Source organism: Drosophila ananassae, chromosome 3L, assembly GCF_017639315.1.
Source record: "Drosophila ananassae strain 14024-0371.13 chromosome 3L, ASM1763931v2, whole genome shotgun sequence".
NCBI lineage: Eukaryota > Metazoa > Arthropoda > Insecta > Diptera > Drosophilidae > Drosophila > Drosophila ananassae.
The window spans coordinates 12,136,612-12,145,838 of NC_057929.1; positions in this window are offsets into that span (position 1 = coordinate 12,136,612).

Genomic DNA, 9,227 nt, shown 5'->3' on the forward strand with positions numbered 1-9,227 from the left:
AATTATGCGCAATTTTGCTTGAGCAATTGACATTTGTGATTTGTGCTGTGTTGCTGTTTTGTTAGTGATTGCACGCATACTTGCGCAAACAAATTGACAAATAGGATTTGCGTTTCTCCGGCCTTTTTTCTCCGGCTACTGGCCATTTTTGAATTAATAAATTGCCGCCAATTTGCCGCTAGCCCAGCCCGGCGTGGAAAACCAGACATACATAGATGAAAACGCTGGAGTATGGAAAATATCAGAAAAGTAATTCTACTGCGTTGTTCGGTGTTCCCCACCCGATGACGGGTTCTAGAAATGAATCGGATTTGAATCCGTGTTATCTCTCGATTGTTTTGCCAGCAAAAAATCAACCGAATCGAGAGTAATTAATTTAATTGCTTTTGTTTTTCAGTGAGACAATGCGACTCTGTAAGCTTGATCTTTGCTTTTCTGCTATCGTAACCCAGATCGGCTCGATTTAGCTGCCAACTGGTTTGCAATTATTGGGTAATACTCGCAACCTGCAGTCCGCCCCTTGAGTCATGGATGCCTTTAACCCGCCGGTCAGGCAAGGGAATGGCGGCTTATATAACCTATTTCGAATCGCACCAACTGTTGCCTACCTTTGGGGGCACGCTCTCTTGGTAAGAGGATCGGACCAATTGATTATTTTCGTTTTAGATTTTAAATACTGGCGGCTTCCGCTGCGCCAGACCATTTCGAATGCCACTCGACTGAAACCGATTAAAGATCGCCACCACTCACCTCCTCACTGGGTGGACCCACGAACCCTGCCCATTCATGAATGACCTCGGCCCAATCCGACCGAAAACTGATTTAAAAACCTTTATCGGGGGCGCAATCGAAACGGAAGTTGCGTTCAATTTATGGGTAAAATTATCTACTGGCCGCGAGAATCGCTCCGTGAAGACTTGCTGAGCTGTGGAAATAAATGGCTGTTTTTGTTGCTTTGGTTGTCGATGGCCGATCAGAGATCTCGCGGCAGACCCTCATTGGTTGGCATCAGGGTGAGGGGCCCCGACAATTGAATTAGAAGCCCTGGGCAGCAGGACTCATGAATGGGCGGCAGTCAGAGGCATGAGATCAGCATGTTCCCCGACCGAGTCAAGACCAACAACCGGCAACCACTGAACCCATTTTCTCACCTGTTTAGTCTGTAAAGACTCGAAAATAACATTTATCGTCGCCTGCTGGCTCCTCGAGAGGCTTCACCTCTCTTACTGGCTCTTCGATTGAGTCGAACCCATCGGGAACTCCATCTCCATCTTTGAATTGCATTCGAGCTTGAGTTTTTCGGGCAGCGTCATACGATTTAATTGCTTCGATTGTGTCAGCAGTTTTGTCCATGGAGTACATGTCTTCATCGGGCGATCTGCGATCTGCGGAAGGGGGCGGGCCGGTCGAGCCGAGTCCATAGGCTTTCAATAATTTGATGATCATAATCAATGCCTCTTGACTGACATTTGCTGCCGCAGCTCGGACCTGGCTGCGGCTTTGCTTTTTTTTGGGTTATCGGTTCGGCACTTCCCAAAAACCTAACAAAAGGCTCTCCAAACTCCAAACTTGTTGAGAGCCGTTTGATCCTTTTGACGAGGCGCTCCCCCATTGATCCTCCCAGAGAAGATGATTTGGTGGAAAGTCAAGTGCTTCCCGCTTGAAAGGAAGCCGCCAATTTGTCCTGCCCCAAAAGGCGATCAGGATAACAAGGCCATCGACAGCCCCTCGCCCCTTCCCTCTATTCCGCATTATCCGTTCCCATCACATCGATGAGTAAGGAAATCTGTTTCTGTTATAGTTTTCGGTTCTGTTTTTCTAACTCTCCGATTCGCTGGCTTTTAAGACAGAAGTTTTAATGCTCGAATCGCATGCGTAGGTTTTCTATGACGATTAAAACCCTCATATGTCAACTTGGCCCATTCATCATCATCTGCCAGATGGAGACACAGACTCAGACTCGGACTCAGCCTCAGAGGTAGCAAACAGTCGCCAGAGACCGGGCTGATGAGCTCAAATCTCATCAAGAAGTGTCTGGCTGGCTGGCTGGCTGGGTTCGTAAACATGTATCTCTGTCTTCTTGAATCTGATTTTGGGGAACTTACAGCACCTACTTCATCTAGCTGAGCCCGGGTCTCCGAGTCGCTGCTTCTCCGGCTGATGACTTAATTTTCATTTCAGCCTGCACTGAGAGAAGCGCTCACTATCAGCAGACTGACTTTGCCCAGTAAGGCCCGAAGATGAACTCGGTTTCTCGCGGTGCAGGCGAGGCACCTTTAACCCAACCTGAGATCAGGTGCCTCAGACTCTTCCGACTCTCGCCGAGGCCCGGGCTGGAGCCAGTCGACTACTTGAGCGTCACCACAGTGACACACGCAAGTGTTTGGCCTGTCTCTGGGAGGGAGAGGTACCCTGCCCCTCCCTCCGGCAGCTCTAGGAGAAACCCTCGTCATGATGCAGCGCTTTTCGGCTGAAGTTGCCGGTTGGAAGTCGCTAGTGAAGTTGTTGCAGGTTGTTACTACAAGTATTTGCTCAGATCATTATGGTAGCGCCTCGCCTGCCGTGCCGCTGCCACTGCCTCTGCCTCTGCCTCTGCCCTGGATCCCGGATGATAAATCTATCTTTTATTAGCATTTCAAACAGTCCGAGTGAGTTGTTTTGTCTTGGCCTGGTCTAATCCCAATTAAAACCACATTTTTCATCGATCCGGTGCGAAGAAGATTTCAAGTGAATCGTATTATCCCTCTAAGGCAGAAGCGTGCCTTGGGAAAGGGCATTTGGAATCTCGTAATACTTTTTAATTTCTAAAATTGTTAGCTCGAAGACCTTATTTCTTCAGTTAGAGATGTCTCTGATTCTAGGAGCACTAACTTTGCTATTCAAATGAGCGTCCTTAAGCACCGAATAGGGTTAATTGGCATAAAGAGACATACAAGTTTTACTTTCAAGGCTCCCCTCCAGGACCTGCAGAGAGCACGAGTCCAGAAATGATTCCCTCTGGGAGTCCGTTTCCTGGGTGTTGCATATAAATCGCGTGCTGCACTGGAGGTCTTCAAAAACGCTTACGAGGCGATGCCTCCAGGGGCACAGGGGTCCAAGCCATCATCTGCATCCGACTCGGACCCTGGCCTGCCCTGCCCCCCATTCATTTGGAAGTCTTTGGGTTTTGACCGGTCGAGCAGAAGAGCCGGATTCAACCGCGCCCGGGGTCATCTGGCAGCTCCTGTCTTCCAGAGAGGCCTCGCCTAATGATAAGCCCGACCTCTGCCTGGTGTTGGTGTTTTTCATCTGGTTCGGTTTTTCGGTTAGTGCGGCACGAAACGCCAAAACAAGATTGATTTCCTGAAATCGAAACCTTGGGACACGCAAGGGCTCTAGATCGCAGTGATAATGATGTTTCAAGTCAGTTTTCTTAACGATTTCGCTCTTTTCTTCGTCGGGCTTACTTCGGGAGGTGGCTGCCATGGACCCATGGGTCTGAAGTCCGCGTCCCCGCCAGCGAAATGCAAAAACAAATTGTTTGTGGGTCAGCCGGGAGAGAGGCTAACAAGAGCGAGGGGAGGAGCCCATGGGGGCGTTTCGTTGTTTCAAGAAATTCAAGGGAAACAGAAACAGAAACAGAGAAAGGATAAAAAGGATGGGTATGGGGATTGGGATGCCCGGAGGCCGGGAACGACCTCGTCTGGTACTCTACTCGGACTCTGACTCCGCAGCTAGCTCCTTTCTCGGAGACAGCACACGGAAGCCTAATGCTTCGCCATGTGATTTGTGATTTGTGCTTTTGGGCCCGAGCGGTTTCCTTGGAAAACGCGCCATTCTAGGCCTAACTTTGGCAGTGACAAAGCGCTGGCCGTCCTGAGTGGAGCAACTGCAGCAGAAGCAGAAACGTCGGAGGCGCAGCAGCCACAGCACAGCAGCGGCATGCTAATTTATGAAGTAGCAACTCGCAGCGACATGGATGCAGTAATTATAGCTTGCAACTTGTTGCCAGCCAGGCCCAGCTCCGCATGAATGAAAGAAAGCCAGAATGCCAGAGAGCCAGGCCAGTTTGCCAGGTTGCTCTTTTCCATGCTAAACAGAAGCTGTTCTACTGCAGCAGCCCCACCATGTTGCAACAGCATCAGCAACAACAACAGCATCAGGTGAACGCGCCCACTCGGTTAGTGCGACATGGGGCAAGGCGACACAGAACTCTGATACACTTTCTAAAAGAACAAGTAGGGGACTCATCAAAGCCAAGCCTTAACATGGAAATCATGATGGGCATACGATGGAGTGCAGAATTAACAATTTATTCAAGTTCTTGCTACTTTCCTTCTTAGCCAAGTAACTCTTAGCTGGTTAGGGAAGCAAAATACCCAACTCGAAAAAGCCAAGAAAAAGGTCCTACCCCGTGGCGTTTTGGCTGTTGATGGGCTGGCTCTGCTGACTGCTCGGCAGCGAACAGCAACATGCAGCGTGCAGCAACAGCGACAGCAACATGGGGCAACATAGTTTACACACCTACCGATACCGATTCCAGCTCCACATACACGTCGCCGTCCAAGTTAGAGCCGAGGCGGAGGCAGACTCGGAGTCCGAGTCAGAGTCGGAACAGGGGCTGGGCTCGGACTGCCGAACCCTCTGGCCAGCAACATGCACTTAACTGGTAGCCACAATGCACTTTATAATACCCGGGAACATGGCTCGCATCTCTTGATAGATGCTGCTGCCTCGGACTACCCGGAGCGATCTACCAGGGGGCGTTGCTGGCGCGCTGCAGCAGCTAGGGAGGAGGTGGGGCTCCCCAGCTACCCATCTCCCCATCTCCGGGGCTCCGAATCCCCTCAGTCTCCGGCGATGTTGCACCGTTAGCTGACTTGTGAGCTTAGGCCTCATTTGCATTGGGCCATAAAAGTCGGTGGCCCAGTTCTCGGGCCTCTTTCTCGAACGCTTGACTGCGAATATGAATGCGAATCCAATTGCGGCGAACTTGAGCCGGCGCTAGGAAGCGACCTTGGATTAGCGAAATCCGGTGAATCCGTTCCGTTTCGTTCCGTTGCGCCCTGGCCCTAATCCTTCCTTCCTGCAGGCTGCAGGCAGAGCGCTCATTAGGCTCACCACCACCCACCATTCACAGGTAGCCGGCGCAAGGGTTCTCCGGTGGGTGGCTGTGTACCAAAATATAATTAGCAAACTCTCGCAAATCTCTTTTTAATGCGGGCCGGATCAGCGGGGGCGCGAACTCTGATTCCTGATTGAAATTGGAGCGTAGCGGAGCGGAGGCGGAGGCGTAGTGCGAGTTGGACTTGGAATCGGAGGAAGTGTGAAAAGCCGAAAAGAGCGATGCTGATATTTCCGAAAACTGAGAAATTAAAAGCGCAGCCGCCTCTCATCATCATCAGCACCATCCTCGTCCTTGCTTCATCCCATCCTCACGCACTCGGGGAATTAAGTCGATTGTGAGTTCTTGGTTTGTGGGTTCTGAGTTCCCACTTTTGAAACATTAAAGGTGCCGCTCTGCCAGAGGATTCTGGCTCTGTGGCGCCAGCCAAGGAGACTATATAAATCATATCACTCGCACACAGAAAGGAGCCAGGAAGGGGAATCGGCCGAAGCCAGGGCCTTTGTTAATTAATTGTAAGACTTATATTTGGGGACTCGAGTGGCTAACCTCTCATATTTTGAGTGAGAAAAGTACGGAATGGAGTACTGCAGAGGACAAGTTCTTGTGCTTTTTTCGAACTTTCTAGTCCTAATACTTGCCAAAGACAATTAAACCTGGGCTATGATAAAATCGCGGAAAAGGTTACACTTTGGGAAACCTTTTAAGCAGCGTCGCTCAAAGGGAACAGCCCCAAAAAAACACCAACAGAACCCGAAAACATCAAAAAACTTCGGAACCGAAAAATGAAATGTTTGGAAATTTGAAAATAATTGTTGACACTTTATTATTGTAGTGGCGGCACCCGCTGTGGCAACAACGTAACAAGTGTCTGCCCCTCCCCTAGCCCTCGTAACCTGGTCCTCTTGGCTGCACATGCGCAGGCCCAAAAAAACTTCCGGAACAACAACAATCAGCAATGTATGTAAATGGGAAAAATTTAGTTGTGTCACATTAAAAAGCAATTATCACCTTAAATTAACCAGCGGAGTCGCAGCCCGAACAGTGCCATCGAGTACTCGGAGTATTCAAATTGCTCGGCGCAACTCGACATTTTTTCTAATGACTTTTCAAAAAGGAGCCCTGCGGCAGCGGTGGTGCGGCAGGGGTGGGGCCTGCCCCTGCCCAAATTAACTTGTTGCTATTTTCAATTGGATGCCTTCGGTCCGGTGGAGTTCGGCATTCGGGAGGTTTCAAACGGGTGCGCTTTTAATTCGTTTTAAATTATTTTGTAGCCGGAGTGGATTCTTTTAAGGCAGAGTTTAATTTAGCATGGAATTGAACTGGTGCTGTGGGGGTTGGAGCTGCAGAGCCATGCTACTCTGGGGCCAATCGCTGAAATAAGGGCTACATGGGCTGAACATCATTTTATAATCTATGCTTTGCCTTTTCGACAGAGCTCGAACCACTGTGCCTGGACTAAAAAAAGCAAATAGGAGATTTTTGTGTTTTGACGGAAACATTTGTCAGCGATTTTCCAGCGCCACTGGAAACATTTTGAACAATTTAATTAGAATCAGCTAAGCCCATCAGAGGCGGGGAAAAACAGTTGCCAATGTGATTTATGCGCAGAATGTGTGACACTTGTCGCCTCCATTGTCGGCTTACATCACACAGCGGTGACTCCAATTAGCGTCGGATCAGGTACTACATCTGAAGCAGCTTCACCAGCAGCAGCAGGAAGAGGCTCTCCACCACGGTCACCCACCACCGCAGGGGCGGCTGCTGAGCGGGGATGCCGTTCTGGGGTGGGCTTGCGGCTCCTCTAGCCCGCCAAACGACCACCCCTTCCAGGGGGTAGCACTGCTGGGGTCCAAGGATCAGTTCGGTGCTTCCGCCTCCCACACTTTCATTTCTTCCGGCTTGCAGAAAAACAAGGAGCAGAATCAGCACGATCTGCAGAAGTCGAGGCACAACCAAGGGCATGAATGTCTGGGAATGCTCATCAATCCCTGGGTAACTTCTCCTTTGTGTACAATATCAAATATATTCCAAATTTGGTTAAGTCTCCAAAAATGCAAAGTCTGCTTGGACTCTTGGATTTATGAAACAATAATTTTCTAATTTAGGTACAGAAAAAATGAATAATTTCCGTGTTTGGGATCAAGTTTTTTGCTTAAGTCTTTTGTTTTAGTCATAAATTTTTGCAGCAAAGCGACAGCCCATCGAGTTCGATGTTAATTTATTTTTCCAATTAGTAAGTGATAGTAGCGCCTCCTAAATCAATGACTAATTTGCACTTCAGGCATTGCAGTTCCCGGCCATTGTGTTTCGGTGGCTAATTGACGCTAGCTGCGGAGCCTAAACCAGGTCCAAACGAGTCGCGCGTTCGCGCCACTAATCCTAGAGTTCAATGAATACATCAACAGTGGTGCCTCGAAAATTTATTGGCCGCTAGCCCGGACGGTGCTGCCAATTAACGCCAGGATGAAAGCCCCTCGGAGGCGAGAGAGTGGAGCCACCAGCGTCGATCTTTGAAGGCAGCCGGCTCTGCGATGAAGTCGTTCGCCCGGCTGGAGTCGTAAACTCTAATTTATTTCGAATTGAATGTCAATACACACCGCCGCCCGGCGCGGCTCCTCCATGTGGGTCTAGGGAACCGCAGGCGGTCCTGACCCATATTGGAGCCTGCTGTGGCGCTTCCATTAGGCTCCTCGTACATCATAAACAGATTCATAAAAGTCTGGCCGGCACTTCTTTATGGCGTTCGAAGGCGCATCGAATGTGCCGCTCGAGTTTGATTTTCGCAACAAACACAACCAGATCGCCCCGCCGCTGACCTTTCCCCCCGACGCCCCATCCAGGCCACTCATTAAAATGTAATTTGAGCGCCTGGCCCGCAGAGCCGGTCAAGTGAGCAGGCCATCAAACGCGGCCCGGAGTCAGTTTCCATTTCATTGAGCCAACTCGGCAGTAGCAACCCCCAGGAGCGCTCTTTCTCTCCCCCTCACGTTCTCTCCTGGCCGGGCGTCTTGGCCAGTCTGCATCCCTTTTCGGCCGACTGCTTGATTGATTCGAGCTAGTGCCCTCCCGCTCGCACAAGGGTTCACTCGTCCCGTCATTTGTGGCACATTATTATTTAAATGATAAATTGTATTTGACCGGGAACTTTGCGGCTAGCTGCTCCACGAGAAACCCAGGGTTTCGTGGGTGTTTCCGTGCCGCGCTTTCCCCTCCATTCCTTCTCTAGCCGGAGACCTTCCGCCCCCGACCAGTGGGCGTTTTTGCTGTTCCTTTCGAATTTTCCGATGGTTTTCCCTGCCCGGGTTTCGGCTCTCCTCGTCGGAAAATTAATCGTCTCATTTGTCGAAATGGCCGGTCGAAATGGTCTTTAATTTGGGAATTAATGTTATAAGGCAATAAAATCGATTTGGCTCCCGAATTTGAAGTGATTTCCTGAGCGAGTAAGATATCAAGGCGGCAAAGCTCGGAGCTGTTTGGCCAAACGTAACCTCTCTCCTGATGAGAGGGCTAATGGGTGGCCCACTTTGGGGCTCGGATCTATTAGGACTGGGTCAATAGCGGTAGGGAAAAGGTGAGAAAATGGCTTTTTGGCTAATCGGAGCCAATAACTGGAGTGTACTTGGCCGCAAACACACAAGGCCATTAAAGCAGGTGGTTTCAATCAACACCGCTATGGAACATTGCGCTTTATGGAGTTGTATCAGAGCAGAATGGAATACGAGAAGATGCATCGGGATGCCCCTCATCTCGGTGGACATCTGCGACACTTTGACGAATTAATCCGATACCTGATTGACTTGCAAACGTGTTTGCTTGACATATTTGCACGTGTCGGGTGGGGAGGTAATTTGATTTTGATTTATGGCCAATTAATCGCGGCCGGAGAGCCTCTCGCACGCAGACACGGCCACTAGCACACACTCCGCCGACTCAGTGGGAAAAGGAACAGTGGCCGTAGTCGGCCGTAGTCGCAGTCTAATCATAATTTGCATTTAATAAATATTTCATTAAGTAATTGCAACAATTACGTGCACTCGAACTGCTCCCTTTAAATTAGTGCACTGCTGCCGACCGGGTCAACACAGAAACGGCTGCGAGTCGGGCCGAGCTCCACCCCGGT